Consider the following 25,866-nt stretch of genomic DNA (forward strand, 5'->3'; position numbering starts at 1 on the left):
ACCAGGGCTTCTTTTGGCCTTTTCCCTTGTTGGATTGTGACTGCCCACCAGATGCAGATTTTTGGGGCCCTTGTGAAGACTTCTGGTCTTTTGACTTATCCCCACCTTTCTCAGAGCCTTTAGGCTCTTGCTTCTTGGTGTCACCCCCTTGGTTCTGGGTTTCCTGCCTCACCCTGGTTCTGACCCATTTGTCTGCCTTCTTTCCCAATTCTTGGGGAGAGGTCAGATTAGAGTCCACCAAGTACTGATGCAACAACTGGTTCTGGCAATTATTAATGATCTGTTCTCTCATCATAAGATGATATAATCCCATAAAATCAGTAACTCTACTTCCAACCAGCCAACCCTCCAGAGCCTTGATTGCACAATCTACAAAGTCAGTCCAGTCCTGATTCTGTGCTTTTTGGGTGTCTCTGAACTTCAACCTGTACTGCTCAGTGGTCAAGCCAAACCCATCTATCAGTGCACTCTTCAGGACTTCATAATTATCAGCATCCTCTTCTCTAACAGTGAGGAGCTTGTCTCTACCTTTATCTGAAAAGGAGAGCCACACGATTGCTGCCCACTGCTTTTGGCGGACCGGTTGTACTCTACAGGCCCTTTCCATAGCAGTTATCCATTTGTGGATATCATCCCCACTCTGGTAGGGAGGAACAACCTTGGACAGGTTCCTATGGTCTGGAATGTATTCTCTGACTCTAGGGACACTGTTGCTGCCACCAGTGGGTTCCAACCCCTCTATTTTAGAAGCTCTCTGGAGCTCAAAGGCTTCTTTATCTAATGCCAACTGCTTGGCTTTGAGGGCAAATCTTGTTTCCTCATACTGCAGCATTTTGTACATTCTCTCAGAGGAGGTCTCTCATCTATTAAAGTATGAGTTCCTCTGCTGGACAGATTCTCTGCCAGATTGAGAGGAGTGGTCAGATTCCCTAAAAGGGGACCTAGGCCTCTCCTCCACTCTGTCAGCTCTCTTAGGGAGAATTCCTATGTCCTTTTCAGATCCTTGTGGATCTGGCCCTTCAACCACAGAGTCCAGGTCATCTTGATTTTCATCATCTGACCCAGACACTGTAATTTACTCATTCCCTGATTCAGACCTATTAGCTCCTAAAGCTAATCTAAGATCCTCTGCTGTCAGCAGATCTATCAGGTGTAGTGTGGAGGGACTCTGTCCTAGCTTCAGGTGCCTTGCAGCACACATGGCTTTCAAGTCAAAGAAAGTCATGTCCTTATACTGAGGCTGAGTGGACCCACTGGCTCAACCCTTTGAGGACATTCTAGTGCTGTGCAGTGTTGTACTACCTCCACTAGTTTGTGGCCTACTGATCCTAGCTTGAGCTGTAGAAAGGGTGTGCTATCCCTTGACACACAGCTCTAAGTTCATTAGAACTTATTGATACTAAGCTTGACTTTATATGTACCTTGAGTACCTATAGTGGTTTTCAGTTAGTAATTCAAATAGAGATTTTCTGGTAAAACAATGGAAAGCTGTAATCCCACCGCTGCCACCAATGTGAGAAGTTGGCCTGGTATATGCTGGTCACTAGTTAAAGTGGCCACCTTGCACCAGTACAATTCGACTCTTATGGTAGATAGGTTTAAGACAACCTTTTAAAGAAAGCTATCCTAGTGGTAGCTGTGAAGAGCAGCCTTCAGGCTGTATTTAAAGGCATGTAAAGCAGCTTGTTTTACCTTGTAATCTCTTGAAATACTAAATGAAAGGACACCACACAGGTACATATATAAAATATATATGTATTTATTACTAGACACACTCTACTAATCTCTTTATGAGATTAGAAGTCAGGAACATATGCACAAATCAAGTTAAGCACAAATATGGTTGGGGACCTAGGGGCGTACCAGACCATATACTAAAAAAGAGGTTTAGGAATATCGAATTGAGAAGGGACAAGGCCTAGGGCCTTCAAATGCGCTGGGGCCTCACTAATCCACCCAAGGCAGGTAAGTAAAGGACCCACGGGAGACGCATGCAGTGTGAGAACACAGCCGCGGATCCCAATAGACTTCAATGGAGCAAGTCGCGGTTGGAATTTTAAAGTTCTAGGATACTTCAAGAGAGTCTACAAGGTCACTTACAGGGTAAGTAGTTCTAGAGCCAACACACACAGGAGCACTGAAGTGTAGGAGTTACCTCACCCAGGAAAGCCGGGTGCATAGGTGTATTTTGGTGTCGGGTCGCGGCGTTGTTTTCAATGGGAGCCAAAGAAGACTTGCTGCTTGTGAAGACAGAAGAAGTGTCCGGTGGAATCCAAGGCTGGATTCAGAAGAAAGAATACCTGAAAGCAGAGGGGACAGTGTTCAAAGTCACTTGGCAGTGACCTGGGGCAAGGAAGCTGGATGCCCACAGTCGTCGGGTGGTGTCAGGTGATCATGGGTGTCTTGACTCTTCAGCCACGAGGTCCTGGAGGTGTCAACGACAACCAGGAGCTGGATTCCGCGTGTCCCACAAATTCTGCAGCTTACTGTGGTGTCAGTGACCAGATTGGAGCCAACAAGCCTTGGTAACAGCAAGTCTTGTGGACAGTGTAAAAAGTCAGCGGTGCAGACCAGCAAAGTCTGAGGGACTCACCCAGTGAAGGTAAGTTACGGCAGGCTTGGAGCAACCAGGGGAGCACTTTGGTTTTGTAGAATAGTCTTCTGGGGACCCACAAGCCGGCAAGGGATCGCAAAGACGCCTCGGGAGGATTCACTCAACAGGAGCCCACGGTCACTCTGGAGGAGGTAGGCCTCTGATCTTCAGTGGAAATCCTGCTGGAGGCTTGGACCACACGTGGTCCAAAGCACAAGTTCGTAGAACGTCGTGAAGGGGTTGCACTTGAAAATAGTGTCTGGTACCCTGGTATTGCAGTTCCTCATCAGTCTTGGGGTCCACTTGCCTCAGCTTCACTGGGGACTCACGATGGCCTTTGAGAAGTTAGGACATCCACTTGTGGGGCTGCAGGGACTTAAGACTTCGGCGGGAGCGGGAACGTTTGCGACCGTTTATTCAAAGTTTTGGTGCCAAGCAGGGAAGTCACTCATTGACTCCAAGGGAGATACTTCAGTCTTCCAAAGGTAGTGGAACGTCGAAGGTCCAGGATTCTTCTTCAGAGCGTCATCCAGGGATATCTAGTTTGCAATGGCAAGGGTTCCCTAACTTATACTACAAGGAAGGGAGGGACTAGCTCTATGACCCCTCCTATGGGAGGGTCAGGGTAGGGGGTGGCTACACCCACTTCCCTTTGTCCAGTTTTGCGCCAGAGCAGGGGCAGGTAGCCCCTGAACCGGTTTGAGCTGGCATATGCACAGAGGAGCCTACTGCTCCCCCAGTGCAGGACTTCAAAGCACTCTAGGAGTGCCCCCACCCAGCCCCAATACACTAAATCCTGTCTGGAAGGTGGTTACACCTCCCTGTGACAGGATGCTTATCTTTGGGCCTCCTCCACTCCGAGTTGCGGTCAGCAGCAGGAGGGCAGCCCAGTGTCTGTGACTGGTGGCATCCATTTTGTGATGCAAGGGCTCTTCAGGATTCTACTGTGTTTCCACAGTAGATACATGTCTATCCCTCTAGAAGGGTGGGGTCATACTCCCACACCAGTTACTGGTGTGGGGGTATGAGTCCAAAGCGTTTGACACCAAACACGACATGTTTTGATGCAGCCATTCCAAAGTTGGCATTAACGCGAGGTTATAATGCACTTAAGAGTATATGGTTTAACCGCATCCACAAACAGCCTCAGAGAATGGACTCTGAGAGCTGCAGAGGGGCCCTGCTCAGGCAGTGGCACCCCCTCACATGGAAACCAAGCACCCTGCCCTCAGGATTGATAGGGCCTGCCTTAGGGGTGACTGATAGGTTTATATGTGTGTGTAAGGAGATATAGGGAACCTATCACTCAGTGAGGAATGCTAACACTACCTCACCCAGGCCGCAGTAGCAGGCCTGTGGTGTCAGATTTAGTCTGCTTCCCACGGGTGGCATAATACATGCTTCAGCCCCTAGTAGGCCTTTGAAGTACCTATGCCCTTGGTACCTAAGGTACCCTATACGAGGGGCTCATAAGGTACCACAGCATCCAATCACTAGTGCATCTAGTATGCACTCCAAGGTGTTTAGAGAGAACAGATAGGCAGGCTGGGGCCCTGATTAGCAGGGACCCAGCCAGCCAGACTATAGCCAGAAACCAGTGTTAACATCAGAAAAAAAAGTGGGGGCAACATAAGTGCAGATCCTACTCTCCTACACCTACCCTGCAGTGCCAAGGGCTTTTGTCTACAATGTAACGAGGAGGGATCTTTTCTATCCTGCAGTTCCAAGGGCTCCTATCTACCTTGCAGTGCAGAAGAATCTTTTCTACCGTGAAGTGCCGTGGGCTCTTGTCTCACTTGTGATGCTGAAGGATCCTGTCTACCCTGCCGTTCCGAGTGTTCTTGTCTACTCTGCAGTTCCAAGGGCTCTTGTCTACCCTGCAGTTCTGAAGTCTCCTGTCTACCCCGCAGTGCAGAGGAATCTTGTCTTCCCTGAAGTGCTTAGGGCTCTTGTCTAGCATGCCGTGCCAAGGGTTTTGTTTATACTGAGGTGACGAGAACTCTTGTCTATTCTGCAGTGCCGAGTAATCCTTTCTACCCTGCAGTTCTAAGGATGCCTTTCTGCCCTGCAGCACTGAATACTCTTGTCTAAACTGTAGGGCAGAGGACTCCTGTATACGCTTTAGTCCCGAAGGCTCTTTTCTACCTCGCAGTGCCAAGGGCTTTTGTCTACAATGTAGGGAGGGGTCTTTTCTATCCTGCAGTTCAGAGGGCTCTTGTCTAACCTGCAGTGCAGAGGGCTTTTGTCTACTCTGAAGTGCCAAGAACTCTTGTCTACCCTGTGGTGCTGAGGACTCTTGTCTACCCTGAAGGCCATGTGTTGTTGTCTACCCAGCAGTGCTGAGGGCTCTTGCCAACCCAGCAGCGCTGAGGACTCTTGCCAACCCTGCAGCGTCAAGGGCTCTTGTCTACCCTGTATTGTCAAAGGCTCTTCTATACCCTGCACCACAGAGAGCTCTTGTCTCCCTTGCAGCACAAAGGGTTCTTGTCTATGCTGCAAAACTGAGGGCTCTTGTCTACCCTGCAGCACTGATGAATCTTGTGTAATAAGCAGTGGCGTGGGCTCTTGTCTACCCGGCAACGTGGAGGGCTCCGGTCTAACTTAGAATGCCGAGGGCTCCTGTCAAACCTGCAGTGCAGAGGGCTCTATTCCACACTGCAGCGTCAAGGGCTCTTGTCTACCCTGCAGTGCTGAGGGCTCTTGCCAACCCAGCAGCGCTGAGGACTCTTGCCAACCCTGCAGCGTCAAGGGCTCTTGTCTACCCTGTATTGCCAAAGGCTCTTCTATACCCTGCACCACAGAGAGCTCTTGTCTCCCTTGCAGCACAAAGGGTTCTTGTCCACACTGCAAAACGGAGGGCTCTTGTCTACCCTGCAGCACTGATGAATCTTGTGTAATAAGCAGTGGCGTGGGCTCTTGTCTACCCGGCAACGTGGAGGGCTCCTGTCTACCTTAGAATGCATAGGGCTCTAGTCTACCCTGCAGTGCAGAGGGCTTTTGTCTGCCCTTCAAAGCAAGTGTCTCTTTTCTATCCTGCAGTGCAGAAGGCTCTTTTCCATCCTGAAGTACCAAGGGCTCTTGTCTACTGTGCAGTGTTGAGGGCTCCTGCCAATCCTGCAGTGCCAAGGATTCTTGTCTACCCTGTATTGCCAAAGGCTCTGCTATAACAAGCACCACAGACGGCTCTTGTCCACACTGCAGCACTGAGAGCTCTTCTATACCCTGCAGCACCCATGAATCTTGTCTAAAAGGCAGTGCTGTGGGCTCTTGTCTACCCTGCAGTGGGGAGGCCTCTTGTATATCCAGCAATGCCAGGGTCTCTTCTGAACCCTGCACTGCTGAGGGCTCCTGTATACCCTGGAGTGCCGTGGGCTCCTGTCTACCCTGAAATACCACGAGCTCCTGTCTATCCGGAGGGGTGAAGGCCTCTTGTCTACCTGCCAATGCCATGGGCTTTGTCGAACCTGAAGTCCTATGGGAGCTTGTCTACCTTGCAGTAGCGCACGCTCTTTCCTATCCTGCAGTTCCAGGGCTCTTGTCTACCCTGCAATTTCAAAGCCTCTTCTCTATCCTATATTATCGGGCAGTGGTATTATGTTAGGCAGATGGCGCTTTAGGAGAGTGACACAGGTATTATTGTATGAAATTCCTATCGTATCTTTGGTGCTGCAGGGAGAGGAGAACCACTAAACTCCCCAAACGTGGTAACCTAAGCTACCCCCAAAACGTTAGAGAAAATACCCCAGCACACAAAATGTTGTTACAGGAGTTATTTAAACGTGCGTAATGTGAGCACAAATCCGAACACATAGAGGAAGTAGTTGTTCTTTTTTTCTTTTAATCCTTGAGTCTTCAAAGACAGCCTTTTACAACAGCCGACACGTGTTTCGTCGCTTAACAAGGGAAATCGTCCCGCGACTTTATCAAGGCTATGATCCTTTCTTATGTTTTCTTCAAATTGTGCTGATATTTCCAACCCATAAGGGGTTCTGTTTCTTTGCGACGTCCTCACAGATCATGTGTTTATTGATATAGTTCCAGTCGTATGCTCAAGTTCTCTGATGCATAGGCGTCGCATGCCGTGTAGATCCGAGTACGGAACACCGTGCAGGGGACTCTTGTCTACCCTGAAGTGCTGAGGGCTCCTTTTAAAGAATTTTTTTTTTTTTATTGAGAGTCCGGATCATAAATCAATATAGACACTTATGCTTAAAAACAAAAATAAAGTGCAGTGTGCATATGTGCTCAATATGAATTACATTTAGCAACCCAACGGGAATACCTGGGTACATTCTTCTATGAAGAATAAGCGTGATATACTTAAGAAGCACAGATTCTATGCAGATGGACATTACACAATTCCTTATTCCACATTAAACAAGTATAAAGGAACATGTGCATATATTCAATGTAAAATTGAACAATTAAACACATATACATATATCAATCAACTGTTTCTAAGCGAAAAAGAAGCAGATGTTATAACATCGTTTAACAAGCATTTACAATGCAATAGGTCTCGTAATGACATTATTTTGAGCTATTGACATTGTAAATGGCAATGTATTTAAAAAAAATTAAAAGGCATTGTCATTCACAATACCAAAAGCAACACCTATTGCATTGCAGAGCGCGGTGTCCGTGAAGACAGCGCCGCGCTTATTAAAGAAGGAAAAAAAAAAAAAGTGTGTTGGGGGCAGAGCCTTGTGGTGACTCACTGGAGAGCGCCTTGAGTGCTGTGCCCACTCCTTACTGCACAATGAACAAAATGAAATTCTATACCCCCCAAATTCCAAACACCTCCCTCATCAGATCACCCCAAATTAAACAGCCAGACTGCCATGTTCTACCTAAAACTCTCATGGGCCAAGGTTAATTCAAGATTGGACAGGCCTCGAGCTGAAAGTTATCCCGGAGATCTGCGCCGACACAAATAGTTCACTGAAACAGAGTTCTCACCATCGTGTCATTTAGAAGGAACACAGGCTCTGGGAACCGGATAGAATGATTTGCCCAGGATCACACAATGTATCCAAGAACTAGCGAACTAGCGCTCTTCGGCTGATTCGGACCTTCATCACTCTGAAGTCAATACAATGAGCACCACCGCAGCAACGCCGAAGCGTCTAGCTCCTCAAACAATTCCATTTTTGGGGTGCTTCGGCAATAATAGTCCTTATTAGTAGGAAATCAGAATTCGGACTCGTGTTCCTGGTTGAACATTTGACAGATTGGGGACAGATTCGGAGCTGCATGACACAACGGGAGATGGAATCCCGGGTCTGAAATGACAAATTCTGGCTCGTATGTCCACCCCTGTATTGTGCAATTATGAGTTTTTAGGCCTTGAAAGTGGAATAATATGTGATGTCTGGAATTACCGGGCGCTTTCCTGCATTTGACACCCCGAATGCAGACATGTTCCATCTGCTTTCTGAAGATGCAACACGTATGCAGAAAAGCATATGTTACTGGGTGACTTACCCACACAGTAAAAGTCATTCATGCTAAGGTAATTTAGCGTTTTATCCAAATGAGGAGGTCCTAGTCGGCTGCCAGGACGGCTCAGTGTGTTAAACGCTCGCCGCTGACACGTACCGTCATTTTTAAGTTAGGAGTTCAAATTCCTTAAATAAAGGATCAGCCTTGCTTCCTTCTGTGGTTGATAAATTGAGGGCCGCTTCTTGGGCAAAAGTATCCCTTATTGTTAGGAGTGTAGTGCGAGGACTGTATGGAAACACCGTCTTTCCCTCCGCGCGGAACATGCCTTATTCTTGCGTTTCTAAAACCCCTTCAATGACAGGGCAGAGGGTACATGGAGTTGTCCAGTGAACACAGGTCCACACCGAATAAAAACTCTTCCAAGGGCCTCACATGGCATTTCGTTTTGTGCACAAATACAGTGCTTAATTTGTAAAATATTAAGTACAGGTGCTCAAATTTTTGTAGAAAGCCACACTCCCTTCCCCCGGATCCACCTACTTTCTCCAGTGGCTCTACCCACTTACTGTATTGGCTCCACCCACATCGTCAACTGGAACTGGCACTGAACGGCAGATGTAATACCTGAGCTGAATTTCAGCAAAGCACGCTGTTAATAAAATCAAGGCAAACCCACTAAGAGACTGGATGTCATAACTTTTGGAACCAAAGATAATGAACTTTTTTCTGACCATGAAAGGCCTGACTCTAAAGTAATGCTGGCATTACTAGCTACTCCTCTTGAGTTTTGTGTCTCCCCAGCTTGATTTTCAAATAACCCCCTAAACTGCCCCGGTCCAGGCTAGTAGTAGGAGAGAGGACCGCACCTTACCCACTTCTCAATTTATTTGCTCTGAGAATTTGGGGAATTCGCACTACACTGATATAAGTACATCTTGTTACCAAAGAATAAATGATATTATAGAGCTGAGAGGTGCGAGCCTACAATGAAGGCATTTATCACATGAAGAACATATTGGATTCTGCTAGATGCACAGTGTGCCCCTCTCTGGCGTATGCACTGCCTGGCACTGATGTATGCACATCGCTCAGTGCTGCAGTGTGCCCAATACCTCTGACTATATGCAAATATCAGGTTTCCAAAATGTGCCTATATCATAGGCTCATGTAAAATGTAATGCCACGGTTATGCCTAAACTATACAATTCAGACAATTTGTTTATGCACAGCATGTAATACTGTGGTATGGCATCTGAAAATTACATTTTTCAGATGTGCAGAAAACTTAAGCATCACAGCGCATACAATGACGGTCTGCAAACCTCACATATCCAAGTCAGAAATGTCCACATGTGCAGGCCTCTGTTTTGTTGGCCTATTATATATGGCAAGTTGTGAAAGCATCTACATATGTACATCATATGGGCAGCTGATATTGGCCCAGTAGTACTCACCTCTGGGATATTCATATTATATGGCAAGCTGATATTGGCCCAGTAGTACTCGCCTCTGGGATAGTCATATTATATGGCCAGCTGATATTGGCTCAGTAGTACTAGCCTCTGGGATATTCATATTATATGGCCAGCTGATATTAGCCCAGTAGTACTCGCCTCTGGGATATTCATATTATATGGCAAGCTGATATTTGCCCAGTAGTACTAGCCTCTGGGATATTCATATTATATGGCAAGCTGATATTTGCCCAGTAGTACTCGCCTCTAGGATATTCATATTATATGGGCAGCTGATATTGGCCCAGTAGTACTCGCCTCTGGGATATTCATATTATATGGCCAGCTGATATTAGCCCAGTAGTACTAGCCTCTGGGATATTCATATTATATGGCCAGCTGATATTGGCTCAGTAGTACTCGCCTCTAGGATATTCATATTATATGGGCAGCTGATATTGGCCCAGTAGTACTAGCCTCTGGGATATTCATATTATATGGCAAGCTGATATTTGCCCAGTAGTACTAGCCTCTGGGATATTCATATTATATGGCAAGCTGATATTTGCCCAGTAGTACTCGCCTCTAGGATATTCATATTATATGGGCAGCTGATATTGGCCCAGTAGTACTCGCCTCTGGGATATTCATATTATATGGCCAGCTGATATTAGCCCAGTAGTACTAGCCTCTGGGATATTCATATTATATGGCCAGCTGATATTGGCTCAGTAGTACTCGCCTCTAGGATATTCATATTATATGGGCAGCTGATATTGGCCCAGTAGTACTAGCCTCTGGGATATTCATATTATATGGCCAGCTGATATTGGCTCAGTAGTACTTGCCTCTGGGATATTCATATTATATGGGCAGCTGATATTGGCCCAGTAGTACTCGCCTCTGGGATATTCATATTATATGGCCAGCTGATATTAGCCCAGTAGTACTAGCCTCTGGGATATTCATATTATATGGCCAGCTGATATTTGCCCAGTAGTACTAGCCTCTGGGATATTCATATTATATGGCCAGCTGATATTAGCCCAGTAGTACTAGCCTCTGGGATATTCATATTATATGGCCAGCTGATATTTGCCCAGTAGTACTAGTCTCTGGGATATTCATATTATATGGCCAGCTGATATTTGCCCAGTAGTACTAGCCTCTGGGATATTCATATTATATGGCCAGCTGATATTAGCCCAGTAGTACTAGCCTCTGGGATATTCATATTATATGGCCAGCTGATATTTGCCCAGTAGTACTAGTCTCTGGGATATTCATATTAAATGGCTAGCTGATATTTGCCCAGTAGTACTAGTCTCTGGGATATTCATATTATATGGCCAGCTGATATTAGCCCAGTAGTACTAGCCTCTGGGATATTCATATTATATGGCCAGCTGATATTGGCCCAGTAGTACTCGCCTCTGGGATATTCATATTATATGGCCAGCTGATATTTGCCCAGTAGTACTAGTCTCTGGGATATTCATATTATATGGCCAGCTAATATTGGCCCAGTAGTACTAGTCTCTGGGATATTCATATTATATGGCCAGCTGATATTAGCCCAGTAGTACTCGCCTCTGGGATATTCATATTATATGGCCAGCTGATATTTGCCCAGTAGTACTAGTCTCTGGGATATTCATATTATATGGCCAGCTGATATTAGCCCAGTAGTACTAGCCTCTGGGATATTCATATTATATGGCCAGCAGATATTGGCCCAGTAGTACTCGCCTCTGGGATATTCATATTATATGGCCAGCTGATATTAGCCCAGTAGTACTCGCCTCTGGGATATTCATATTATATGGCCAGCTGATATTGGCCTAGCGCTTCAAACCTTCGGCAAATGCAATGAGTGCCCAGTAGTGCCGGCTTCAGGTTTACATGTAATATTTAGGGATATGGACTCCTGTTTTCAATATTTAACACAGCAGCAACACACTAACACTGCTGCAAATAATCTCTGTGACGTCCTCCCATTTCTCATTTGAGAGGAGATGCTGGTCTAAAAGAAAAATGTATACATTCATATGAAATATAAACACAGCATGTCTCTACAAAATGTCCCTAATGTAATAAACTCTCAAATATCACCCACATTACAAAGAAAAACGGTATTTAAAACAATTTGTTTAAGGATTAGTCAAGGTAATCAGGGCAAGACTCTCTGCAAAACAGAGCTGGATTGATAAGGACGCCCCTGAAAGGTTGGGGGCCCTGTGCCAGAGCCCGCTTTGCCCATGCATTTAAACGTCTCCACTGATGGGTACGCCAAGGGTTTCTGACTCTGTAGGTGTAGTGCTGCTGAAAGATCTTCAACTGCATGTGCACCAGAAAGGGGACCTGAAAGTACAACTAATGTAAGAGGATGCACAGATGTGTAGAGCAAAATAGGAAGCCAAATGGAGGGGGGGAGACTGAATTAATAGGGTCAGAAAGGGATGAAATAAAAAAAGACAGAATTAGTGGATGCGGACGAGATGGAAGCATAGAATGCAAATAGAGATAGAGAACAAGAGAGAGAGATAAGACGGACCCTGAAAGAGAGAGACAAACATGAAGAAGAGAAAGAAATCGAGGTAATGAGATGGATGAAGACAGAGCGAATGCTATGAAGGGTGCAAGCAAAAGAGAGCGCTAGAGACATATGAGAGAAAAAGGACGAGGGTCTAAAAAGAGGGAAATTGAGTACATCTGTTGAGAAAAATGGAAGTTGGGGAAAATTGAGCTGGCAAAGAAAAACATATAGACAAGAGTGGATGGACAGACAAAGTAAAGAAGGGGCGAATACACAGGAATGGAGGCAGAAAATCATTTATCGTTTCGCCAATGAATATTGATGCCCCCTTTGAATCTGTGGAATGCTGGGTAAAATAAACCAATGATGCTCATGACGTGGCGCGCTCTGGTTTTGTATGGAGCAAAAGTTGATGGCCAGACCAATTGATGGCTTGCCTTAATCGCAGGGAGAAATTACCCCTACATCACCCACGGAAACCAAGGTACTCTGCTGGCTATGCTAAAAATCCATCCAAGGGGACGCTGCTGTCTATTTACTTAATGGCTCTACAACATTAGGGAAAGGCTAATACAGTCGCGTGCTTTTGTTTTAGTAAACTGTGTGATCTCGTTTTAGTACAATGGGCATAATTAGAGTAAACCAAGATTACAGATGCCGGAATGCAATGGGATGTTAAAGAAAATCCAAGGTGAGAGTCCTGTTTCTCGAGTTACTAGAAGTCATCCAAGTCCCCTATAAATGGACCATGTATTAAACTGACAGCATGGTGAAAAAAAGCAGGGTCATTCGATCCGATGTTCGTGATCAACCCGGCTGCCCACCTTTCCAAAATTCAGAACTGATGAATAAGCCACAAGAAGAGTTTGGGGTACACTTTTAATGTGGTTACTATTGCTAGGGAAACCACTTCCTTGGTAACTATACTACACCTGACAGTAAAGCCGGAGTTTTTTCATTCTGAAACCTGTGTCCTGATCAAAAAATGAAAGTCATTCGGATTAGAATTTATAAAAAGTGCCTTGTATTTCATTAAACCGATTCCAAGACACATTTTTGACATACTCGATTTCACTCGCTCTACCAAATGTGCGTATTGTACTATTGTTTAATACAATGTAATATAATAGTTCAAACCTTAAATGCAATTAAGGACATAGTTCAAACCTTATCTGCAATTATGAGGGGGGGTATTTATCGTTTAGTAATTGAAATCCTTGTGCCACAAATACCGCAATCTCCAGCATTCATGTTTCAAGCAAACTCGTCTCATTCTCTAATACCTTAGTTTCACTTTCTCTTTATATTTATAAAGTCCTAACTCTCGGCTCCGCGTGCTTTTTAAAGATCTCCACAAAATACAGTAAGAAACAATTAGGCCTGGGCTAAAATTTCGTTCCGGTCGTGGAAATTGCGATAATTTGACATGTCCGCATTCCGCGGAAAGCGCGAAAATGGCAAAATTTCCGCATTCCGCAGCTTAGGGATAATTTGTTTCTTGCTCGCGCTGTAAAATAATACATTCTCGCGTGCGCGCGATCGCCTTACCTGAATCCCCGTCTTCGCCGACATGTTTTCCCGATCCGGTCGCGTTCTCCATGAGATGTTGGATTGTTGGTAGCCATTTGTGCTGTCTCACGACAGTTCGCGCCCGCAGTGACGTCATGCGTCGCACGATCACGTCTTTCTTCTCGCGATCATGCACCGCGAGACAACTGAAAACAAGATGGCCGCGCCCGCGAGCAACCACATGGGTAAGTTGGCGAGCTGCGACCATGCAGAAAATACCGCGAACGGGCGGGAAAAAAACTTCCGCATCTTCACGATATTTCCACGTGTTTGCGGAGATTTTTAACATTTTCGCGATAATTTGCGAAAGTGAATTTCGCAAATTCCGCCCACCCCTAGAAACAACACAACACTGTGCGGATCAAGACATGTAAGAGGGTACGCAGCTATTAAAACTAGTTGCTGTGGAAACAGCATACAGGCACATACATTTATTTATGGTCACTCGGGTAGCCCGGCAATCAGGATTGTAGGGCTGGTTATCTTCAGTATAATTTGCAAACTAATTTACGCTACTTTTACATAAAAATAAGCGCCAGAAATGAGAGGTTACACTTTTCTGAGCATGCACCTCAACCATTAAACACGTCATACTTGCGGATGTTACGAAAAAAAAATAATTACTTACTGCCTTTCGGTTTAAAACTTTTCATGTTCGGCCTGCTGCTGCGTGACAGGCTGCTTGCATCTTGAATTGACTGACAAGTGCTGCAGCTGGAAGCGTGCCGGGACGGGTGGAAAGTGGAGACACTAATCCCCATTGGTCCGACTTGGGAGGAAACACTGGACAATTCTCCAAGGACGGACGAGGCCGGGCTAATAATCCATTTTTGGCAGTCATTGGTAGAGCACTAGCGCTATGATTGCTGGGAGTTAGGCTGAAACAGGGACCTAACCCAGGCAGTTTCTGAGAGGGGGGTGCGTGCCATCTGTGTGTCTCATTAAAAGGTGGGCAACCGCTGCATCCATATTTCAATATTTTATACAAAAATCCAGGTATGGATGTACCGTGCAAGATCATCTCTTCACTGACGAGACAATGTGAACGTAGTAAGCTGATCTCACTAAAACATAAGTGCCGGTGCTGAGCACCGGAAAGCACCGGCACAAAATAAGCACTTTATGTAAAACATTTTCAAACACACCAAACTGGAATTAAGTGTGGGGAGGGAAGTGTATGTAGGTCAGTCTGTGAGAATCCACCGCGAATGACCTAATGAACTGGTGGCTACATTTAATACATTAATTACCCGCAGCCAGTGTCACTGTTTATTGTCAAATACGGCTGTCACTGTCAAATCTGTTTCCGGACGATGATGATAAAATTAATAAAAAAACGAACAATATTAATAATAAATACATATTCTTATTCTTCTCATCATCATCATTACATTACATAAATGTGAAAAGAATATCAATGTTGTTACCATACTCATCATAATACTTTTTGTCCGTATTCTCACCCTAAAGCTGACTGTCGCTGTTCTCACTGTACAACTGCTCGTCTCAGAAGCCACCTTCTGGCAGCAGTGTCAGTAAAGATTTATTAATATGCTATCTTCATTTAAGAGAATGACTTATATTCTTTTTTTCATTGCAGCATTTATGGGGCATGTGTATCTTTAAACCCCGGACAGCCGTGCTCCTTAATTGAATTAATTGCTCCCATAAAATGCTCACGAGAGGTCTTTACTTCCTCCCCTTTTGTAGATGGGGATATATATATATATGAAATTAAAAGTAGCTCGTGCCGAATTGTCAGACTCTTTGTTGTGAACCTCTATCTTCTCTACAATTACAATAACTATCAAAAGCGCTGCTCCCGGCGCCTCGAGGAACTTTACGTTTCATGTCTGTAAATATAGGTGCGCTTAAACCCTGCCAACATTTCACGCGAGACAACTCTACTGACTGAGAGCATGCTACAAAGTGAACTAAATGTAATTACTGCTGGCATTTCTTTCTCCACGTCCAACCAGGCGGCAAGATACGGTTTCGTTGAGGTTGATAAGTGCCGATGTTATTTGATCTCGCCAGGTAATAGCCGATTGTTGACTGCCACTGCAAAGTGGCAAAAACATCTAACAAAACATTGGCCTTCACACATACAAATGCGCAGAGGCATGCAGCTGTCAACCAGCACACAATCACACAGAAAGACGCAGACACACACCCACGAAAACTCAGTGCATAGACAATACAGTCTGTTCTGACTGCTGCTGTTTCCTGCAATACTATCCTTACCTTAGTCTGTACGCATCGCAGTCTCGCGAGACCTCAGACGTAAAAGACCACTGTCTGGCGATAGTATCACGATCAAGATGAGATAGCACCGTACTGATCAAGAGGCCGCAGAGAACTCGAACGTAGAAAGCACGTGACACAAAAGTAAAAAGAGGCACTGAGGCTGATGAATCAGCGCTGATAAAGTATGTTCACTGTTATTACAAATAAATAATCGGAGATCTCGGGGTGGCAAGAGACAAAGCGGCCGTGCACATTAAAGGTATGCATCCAGTGAACCATGCGCTGCCCGCCCCTCACGCACACAGCACTTAGACAATGCAGCTGCCATGTTTACAAGGCAGAGATGCGCGAGACAAAAAAAGAGTGCCAAAAGTGGACGAAAACAGTAGTTAGGCAGCGCTGCTTCCGGACTAAATGGAAGTCAGTATCAGATCAAGAGCCTGTAAAAAACCAAGCTAGCAGGAGCTATGGCAACGTTCAACAAATAGCAAGGGGCAGCAGAAATTACCAGCAATAGGCTGAGTTTCACCCAACACATACAGATTACATGATGGCTCGTAGAGGCAGCGCATGGCTGCCTTTTGCAAGACCTAAAAAGCGATAGAGGGCTCTTGTCTACCGTGCAGCGCTGAGGGATTTTGTCTACCCTGCACCACTGAGGGCTCTTGTTTATCCTGCATAGCAGAAGGATCTTGTCAACCTGGCAGCACCGAGGGCTCTTGTCAACTCTAGAATGTTCAGGGCTCTTGCCTACCCTGAAGTGCTGAGGACACTTGTCTACCCTTCCAATGTTGTGGGCTCTTGTCTATGCTGAAGCACCGAGGGATCTATTCTACCCTGCAGCAGTGAGCTCTTGCCAACTCTGCAGCACTGAGTGCTCTTGTCTACCCTGCAGCACCTAGGGCTCATTTCTACCTTGCAGCACCGATGGTTCTTGTCTACTCAAAAATGCTCTAGGCTCTTGTCTAACCTGCATCTTTGAGGGCTCTGGTCAACCCTGCAGCAGCGAGAGCTCTTGTCTATTCTAGAAGGCTCAGGGTTATTGTATACTCTGCGCTTCCGAGGGCTCCTGTCTACTCTGCAGCACCAAGGGCTCTTACCTACCAGGCAGTGCCGAGTGCTATTATCCACACAGCAGTGCATAGGGCTCTTCTCTACCCTGCGGCACCGAAGGTCTCATCTATTCTGCAGCACTGAAGGCTCTTGCCTACCCTAGAATAGCAAGGTCTCTTGTCTACCCTGCAGCGCCAAGGGCTCCTGTAATCCCGGCAGCACAGAGGGCTATTGACTACCCTGCAACGCTTAGGGATCTTGTCATCCTGCAGCACCATAGGTGCTTGTCTACCCTACAATTAGGTGGAGCAAAGAATTTTGCTCCACCGGTGGAGTTCGCTGAGTTTTACTCACTCTACGCAGAGCTTGGGGTTCGGCAAAACTCTGAAAAGTGATTTGGAGCAGAGTGTTTTCTCTCCGTGGCTCGCCAATGTTAAGTTAGAAAGCGTGAGTGAGAAAAATTGCATGCCATACCTCGTCCCGGCAAGATTTCTCAACACGGATGGTCACAGAAGGTCTCGACCACTTGCGTTGAGAAAACTGCTGCTCACATTGAAGAAGCTGCCGCTCGAGTAGAATATCTACTCATGCCGCAGAAAGAAAAGAGCGCCCTCTGGCACAAACTCCACGTGCTAAAAATGATTGTGAGCAGTGCAACTGTAGGAGAGTAGGATCTGCTTCACATGGGTACTGATGGAGCGGGTAGCACAAAATTTTGTATACCCCCTAATTTCTGCATTACATCTATTAATCTGAATAAACTATTAATTGTAATAAAATGAATTTGTTTGAAGTGGTATCTAATCAATATTATTAATAAAGAAATACACGTGGGCATTGCATTTGCATGGCTAAAATAACTTGTAAACTAATATACGTATGCATACTGATGCTAGAAAATTAGAATATCGCATGCTATATGTTGCTTTGTAAGTTGCACCAGATGACATCACTGGGTGAATATAAACACTTTGAATGTTGCTATCATGCTAGATAATTGCATACACATACGGGAATTAGTGAGAGTTTAACAATTTATTAGTCATTTCCATGTTTTAATTACGATTTGTGTTTGTTTTGCTTAAGTTGACCATTTGGGCCTACGCAAAGATGGCTGACTTCGGACCGCATGAGACTAGTCGCCATTCCACGAGGTTTCGGGTGAAGTGCGCCTGCGCCACAGAGAGCAACAGTGGCCTCGTCCTGACCCCGTGCAAGATGTACCCATCAAGGTCACAATGGGAGAATTGCCAGACCTTTAAACAAAGGACTGTCTTTAAACCAGAACCAGCAAGTTTGATGACCTAATCAAATAGACTTTGTGAGAACTTCATCGTACAACCTCAACCCCACCAATCAGAACTGTCTAAAACTGAAATTTGTTACATCTTGACATTGATTTTATTATAAAAGATGATAGAATAGTTAGCTTGTGAGAGGATGGGCTTGCCTTGCTGAGACAAAGCTTTTTCCTGATTCCTGACGCTATGCTGACGGAGAGGACCGTGACACTGCTGGACAGCTGTTTCCTGAACCTTTGACATACTGAATTGCTGCCTAACTTTGATGAATTAAAGATCTTTCAAGACCTGATTGACTTAGAGGACGACTATTAGCTAGATTAGGTAAATATGATGTTCCGGGATTTGGTTCATGATTATTAAATTTGCAAATTAATTAGATAAACGAAAATTATTATTGTAACATACCAATGTGTTGGGTGATTTATTTGAAGAATTTCTGGTTAAGATTAGAATTAGATTAAAGGATTTAATTACCACTTACCCGTGTACAACTAACTGATCTGTCGACATTAAAAATGAGGGGAATATCTCAAGGATCAGAGTTTTGATAAAGGTCTTTCATGTGAGACTAAGGTGCCGATTCCGATCCGTTAAAAATATTCCCCGTACGAATCGTATCCGGATTTTTTTACGTACGAATCGTACAAGTCCCGTACAAACTGGCAAGTACGATTCATATGTGAAAAGTACGTACGAATCGCATTGGGAAAATTCCCCGACACGTCCTCGGGTCGGGAAAAGTGTCCGACACGTCCCCGGACAGTTTTACGTACGAATCGGAAAACTGAAGTCCGAGCGCGCAAGTACGATCCGTCCCGTCCGTCCGAATGTACATCCGTATGGAAAAAACACCGTACGGAGCGAACACCAATAGCAACCATGGAGACGTCCAAACATGTGCCTGCATACGCACCAAACACCCCCTCAGCCCCCCGTATGTACGCGCCATACTCCCACCCCCCGCAGATGTACAGAGCGTACCCCCACCCATGTATGTACGGAGCGTACCCCCACCCCCGTATGTACGGAGCGTACCCGTGTATGTATGGAGCGTACCCCCACCCTGTATGTACGGAGCATACCCCCACCCCCGTATGTACGGAGCGTACACCCACCCCACCCGTGAATGTATGGAGCGTACCCCCACCCATGAATGTACAGAGCGTACCCCCACCCCCGTATGTACGGAGCGTACCCCCACCCCTGTATGTACGGAGCGTACCCCCACCCCACCCGTGTATGTACGGAGCGTACCCCCACCCCCGTATGTACGGAGCGTACCCCCACCCCACCCGTGTATGTATGGAGCATACCCCCACCCCGTATGTACGGTGCGGACCCCCAGCGCGTACGTAAATAGCTGCCTAACTCCGTGCGAATGTCGCGTATGCGCTGTCCCGGGTCACATTCGTATGTATTTATTAGTTGGTCCGTGTTTTTTCCGATTCGTACGGAAAAGGTTAAACCAGATTGGTCGCACACTGCTACACCTACCAGGCGTGTTCCCCCAATGAAAATGGTCCCTGAAGGTCAGCGTCGGCGGATACACCTATGCTCGAGTGTGAATGCAAGTATGCGTGGCGTGTGCCATCCCTGGACACGTGTTTCGAGGTAGTTGCCTCTCGTCAGCAGGGAGTAGGAAAATGTGTGGGGTTGCTGTGTAAGCTGCTAAAATCGTTATCAGGTCTAGTACCTCTCGTAGCGCGCAGGTGCGTAACCATGAGTCCGTCGACTCCACCGGCTCAAGGGAGCCTGAATATAAAGTTAAACCAGATTGGTCGCACACTGCTACACCTACCAGGCGTGTTCCCCCAATGAAAATGGTCCCTGAAGGTCAGCGTCGGCGGATACACCTATGCTCGAGTGTGAATGCAAGTATGCGTGGCGTGTGCCATCCCTGGACACGTGTTTCGAGGTAGTTGCCTCTCGTCAGCAGGGAGTAGGAAAATGTGTGGGGTTGCTGTGTAAGCTGCTAAAATCGTTATCAGGTCTAGTACCTCTCGTAGCGCACAGGTGCGTAACCATGAGTCCGTCGACTCTACCGGCTCAAGGGAGCCTGAATATAAAGTTCGTACGGAAAAGGTGTTTCCGTACGAATCGTACTTGCATGTTTGTACGGACTTTTTCCCGGGTACGAGTCGGACGATCCGTCCGACGATTCGTACATGGTTTTTCCAGGATCGGAATCGGCACCTAAGTCCTTTTGGTGAAAAGGTATTCCTTTCATGTCAGCGTTTGGAAAGCTTATCTCTCCCGTAAGAGCAGATCAAGTTAGTCTGTGTGTTGTTGGTGTTATGGGCCCCACCAGTGAATGTATTGAGTAAATGTGCTAGTGTGATGTTTGGTCTGCGAACAAAGGGAGGATTAGACGTTTTCCACGCTGCAGCAGTACCCCCACTTTTTGCTGGTGTTTCACTGTTTTTCGACCTTAGTCTGGCTGTGGCCCTGCTAATCAGGACCCCAGCCTAGCTGCTTCCTCTCTAAAATGGTTTCCATGTACATTAGGTACATATCTAATTGGATTCTGGAGTGCCTAATAAGCCCCTAGTATATGGTATACTATGTACCTAGGGCATAGGTACCTCAGAGGCCTACCAGGGGCTGACGCATTTATTATGGCACCCCTGGGAAGCACTTCAAAATGGCACCACAGGTCTGCTACTGCAGCCTGGGTAAGGGTGTGCTTGCACCCCTTACAGTAGTATAGGCTACCTATATCACTACCATTGCACACACATATAAAACCTATAAGTCACTCCTATGGCAGGCCTTAACAATCCTGAAGGCAGAGTGCTTGGTTTTTATGTGAGAGGGTGCCCCTGCATGAGCAGAGCCCCTCTGCAGTGTTCAGAGAACCTCCTCTGATGCTGTTTGTGGTGCAGCCTGACCATATACTCTTAAGTGCATTATAACCTTGCGGTAAATGCCAACTTTGGAATGGCTGCACGGAAACATGTTGTGTTTCGTGTCAAACGCTTTGGAATACTACCCCCCTGCAGGTTCTGGCGGCGGGGGTAGCATTCCACCCTTTTAGAGGGAGAGACATGTTCACACTGGTCGAACCCGGTAAAGACTTTCTACAGCCCTGGCTTCACAAAATGGATGCCTCTGTCTCAGACACGGGTCTGGCCTCCTGCTGCTGACCGAAACTCCAACAGGGAAGGCCTGGACAATAGGTTTCCTGTCCCAGACAGGCAGATGTGTATTGGGGCTGGGTGGGAGCACTCTTTGGTGCTTTGAATTCCGGCACTGGGGGCACACTTGGTGTCCCTGTGCATAGTCCAGTTCAAACCGGTTGCAGGGGCTACCTGCCCCTGCTCTGGCACAAAACTGGACTAAGGAAATGGGTATAACCACCCCTCTTTCCAAACCCTCCCATAGGTGGGTCCCTAAAGTATGTCCAACCCCCAAACTTAGTATTAGTATGGGAACCCAGTCCCTGCGACTTTAGATTACCCTGGACGAACCTCTGCAATATATATCCTGGACCTTCAAAGTTCTACTTTGCAGAGAACACTGAAGAAATCTCCCTCGGGGTCAAGGAGTGACTCCCCTGCTTGGCAGGCACCAAAGAAGCAACTGACCGGTCTTCATCGCTGAAGCTCCAGCCGGACGCGAAGTCTTTGCATCACCAGAGGCTACCCTGAGTCCACAGCAAAGCTGATGCCTGTGGCTATCGTGGGTGACGTGGAACCGTGACCCCTGGACACCGTGAACTTTTGCAGCTCCATCATCTTCCTGGTCCTCCTCGAAGTTGTGCTTTGGGCTCCGAGTAGCCCCAGCCTTGGGCATCTCCTGCACCGAAGATTTCTGCCCTCCACGAGTGAACCATGGGCCAGTTTCCCAGTGCGATCGATTGAGGCTCCTTTGAGATCGCTAGCCCATTGGCTAGTAGGTCCCCACGAAGGCAACTCCTCTTCTGATTGGGCTTTCCTGGTTGCTCCAGATGTGCCCCGACTTAACCTTGCTGGGTGAGTCCCCCAGACCTTGCTGGTCTGAACCGACGTCCTTTCTCAGACTTGCCGTTGCCAAGGCTTGTTGGGTCCAATCTGGTCGCCGACACCGCAGCACTCGACAGACTTCGTGGGCAGCTCGAATCCAGCTCCTGGTTGTCATCAGCGCCTCCTGGACCTCGTGGCTGACGAGTCAAGACACCTGTCAACTTACCTGAAGCACCTGACATCTGTGGGCATTGGTCCATCGTGCCCCTGGTCACTGGCAAGTGACCCAGACTCTGTCTTCTCTGCTTTCAGTTCCTTCCATCCTAGATCCAGGCTTGGATCGCTTCGGACACTTCTCCTCTTCACGGCAGCAGCACTTCTTCGTCAGATCCCATTGAAATCGACGACGCGACCTGACACCAAAAGACACCTAAGCACCCGGCTTCCCTGGGTGAGGTAACAGGAGTACTCCGGTGCTCCCGTGGGTGCTAGCCCTAAAACTTCCTAAGTCCAAAAGGGTTTGGTCCTGACTTGATTCTCAGTGTCCCTAATCTTTAAATTTCCAACCGCAACATTGCCCATAGACGCTAACGGGAACCCGCGCTGTGTTTACACACTGCACACGGTCTCCGTGGGTCCCCCGTGTCACTACCTTGGGTGGTTCCTTGGGGTCCCAGCGATTCTACAGGCTCCAGGCCTTGTGTCTAGTTCTGTTGTGGTTCTTATACCACTTTATTGGTATATCGTTTGGTACGCCCCTAGGGCCCAAACGTGTATTTGTGCTATTACTGTTGATTACTAACTTGTAAATTAAGTACTTCGAACTCCAGTCTCATAAAGAGACTAGAGGGGTGTGTTTTATCTTAAATACATATATTTTAAATATAAACCTGGTGTGGTTGTCCTTTCATTTCATCATTCAAGAGATTATAGACTGGTAAAACAAGCTGCTTTACATTCCTTCAAGACTTAGCCTGAAGGCTGCTCTCCATAGCTACCACTAGGATAGCTTTCAATAAAGGTTGTCTTTAACCTATCACCATAAGGGGTTGTTTGGACTGATACAAGATGCCCACTAGAGCTAGTGGACAGCATATATCAGGCCACCTTCTCACATTGGTGTGCAGCGTGTGGGATTCCAGCTTGCTATTATTTTACCAGATAATCTCAATTGAATTGATCAACTGAAAACCACTTAAGGTAACTGAGGTACATATAATATCAAGTTTAGCTACAGTAAGTTCTACTGAACTTAGAGTTGTGTGTTAAGGGATAGCACACCCTTTCTACAACTCAAGAGAGTTTAGTAGGCCACACTAGTGTAGGTAGTGCAATACACCACACCACATTAGTAATGTCTAACTAGCCAGGAACCAGTGGGTCCCTACCAGGGACCAGTGAACTCCTTCCCTATAAATATGAGGATCTCTCCTTTGCTCAGCTTAGTGCCTTATGTTCCATTAGGAAGCTGAAGACAGGCAAAAGCCCAACCACCCAGCATCTCATAAAGATACTTAAGCTGGATGATATCTCAGGGCCTAGTGGGCCTGATGGGGTAGGCAGAGTGGGTTGGGCAGCAGCTAAGGGTGAGCCTAGGGGTGGAAACTCCCCTGACCCTACCTCTAATGCTGACCAGACTGATGACAATGATCAGGATCTGGTGAACCCAGCTCCCCTGGATGAGGATGAGGAGGATGACAACAATACTCCCCTCTTTGTTCCTCCAGGAAGAGTTGAAAGTAGGGCTAGAAGGGATAGATCTCTCTCAAGGGGATCTGTCCAGTCTAACTCATCTGTACGGACCTCTGTTTCTTCTCATAGAGGGAGGGAAACCTCCCAGGAGAAGAGAGAGAGACTGCTGAAGTATGAGCAAGATAAGTTCAACCTCAGAAAACAGCAGATGACCCTAGATAGGGAATCCCTAGCGCTCTACAGAGCGAGTAAAAAGGAGGGACTAGAGTCCCTTGGTGGCAGCAATTTCCCTAGAGATAGGGAGAGGTCTTATGACCATAGAAACCTAAGTAAGATTGTCCCTCCCTACCAGAGTGGAGATGACACCCACAAATGGATAACTGCCTTGGAGAGGGCCTGTAAAGTACAGAAGGTTCCTCAAGGTCAGTGGGCAGCAATCTTATGGCTCTCCTTTGCAGACAAAGGTAGAGATAAGCTCCTCACTGTAAGAGAAGAGGATGCTGATGATTACCAGGTCTTGAAAAGTGCACTGATAGATGGGTTTGGCCTAACCACTGAACAATAAAGGTTAAAGTTCAGAGTTACCCAAAAAGCACAAAATCAAGACTGGGTTGACTTTGTTGACTGTGGTGCTAAGGCTCTGGAAGATTGGTTATTGGGCAGTAAAGTGTGTGACTTCATAGGATTGTACAATCTGATAATGAGGGAGCAGAGTCTTAATAACTGTCAAAATCAGCTGTTGCACCAGTGCTTGGTAGATTCGGATCTGACCTCTCCCCAAGAATTGGGAAAGAAGGCAGACAAATGGGTCAGAACCAGGGTGAGGCAGGAGGTACAGAACCAGGTTGTAACCCAAAGAAGCAGGATTCTAAGAACTCTGACAAGGGTGGGGACAAGGGTAAAGACCAGAAGTCTTCTCAAGGGCCCCAAAATCTTCTTCTAATGGGGAGTCACAGTCTAACAAGGGAAAAGGCCAAAAGAAACCTTGGTGCAAAATCTGTAAACAGAAAACTCACTGGACCAGTGACTGCACCAAGTCCAAAGAATCTACTCCAGCCACCATTGCCCCGAAGGCAACTGTTCCCCCTAGTACAGCTACAATAGGTGGTGGCAATGTCCAGAATAAGGGTGTAGTAGGGTTGACCCTGGGTTCTGAGATGGACTCTGGCTTCGTCAGAGTTCCAACTCAGGCTGTGCTTGTCTGTGATGGGGGCATGGATATGTCCCCCTTTGTGAGTCCCAGTAATCTGGGCAAATACAGACAACAGCCTTTAATAAATAGAGTAGAAGCTTGGGCATTCAGGGACAGAGGAGCTAGTGTCACAATGGTGACAAAAGATCTTGTGGGTCCTGGGCAGATTATACTTGGTGAAATGTACCAAGTGACCAATGCTAGCAATGGCAGAACAGACCATTCTCTGGCAGTTGTTAACTTCTCCTGGGGAGGGGTAACTGGCCTTAAGAAGGTTGTGGTAAGTGCAGACCTACCATTACAGTGCTTGCTTGGCAATGATCTAGAGACATCAGCTTGGGCTGAAGTGGAGCTCGGAACACATGCAGAAATGGTAGGGATCCATGCTCATGTCTTTGCTGTGATTAGGTCACAGGCCAAAATGTCTAAAGCTGGACAGGCCCTGGATTCTGGAATAATGGACCAGGTGCCTCACAAGAGGAGGAGCAGTAGGGTTAAGGCAGAGCCTTCCCACCTTACTCAGAATGCTGATCAGTCTCCGCAGGGAGATGATCTTGAGCCTGAAGAAGGAACTGTCCCAGAGGAGCTTGAACCTGACCAGATTGAGTTATTGGGGACAGGGGGCCCTTCCAGGTCTGATCTGAGCCAGCAGGAGAAATCCTGCCACTCTCTTGAACCCCTCAGAAAGCAAGCTGCTGATGAGGCTGCTGGAAATGCTAGTGGCAACCATAACGTTTATTGGGATGATGGACTCCTTCACTCAGAGAATAGAGACCCCAAGCCTGGTGCATCTAGGAGGTTAGTTATACCTCTGATGTTTAGGGGCTTCCTATTGACACTAGC

At 46.6% G+C, this 25,866-nt stretch overlaps 1 protein-coding gene and 1 long non-coding RNA gene across 2 annotated transcripts in view; one reads left to right on the plus strand and one right to left on the minus strand.

Moving 5' to 3' along the window:
* The window catches only part of LOC146839351 (uncharacterized), a 34,072-nt gene extending 15,470 nt beyond the window's left edge, over positions 1–18,602 (plus strand). The window contains exon 2 of the long non-coding RNA XR_014981063.1: positions 17,981–18,602. This is a non-coding gene — a long non-coding RNA (uncharacterized LOC146839351). The remainder of the gene's footprint in view (positions 1–17,980) is intronic.
* The window catches only part of LOC146839350 (lectin-like), a 276,100-nt gene that overhangs the window by 122,885 nt on the left and 127,349 nt on the right, over positions 1–25,866 (minus strand). The gene's annotated exons all lie outside the window — the stretch shown is intronic.

Source organism: Triturus cristatus, chromosome 4_1, assembly GCF_964204655.1.
Source record: "Triturus cristatus chromosome 4_1, aTriCri1.1, whole genome shotgun sequence".
NCBI classification, from domain to species: Eukaryota; Metazoa; Chordata; class Amphibia; order Caudata; family Salamandridae; genus Triturus; species Triturus cristatus.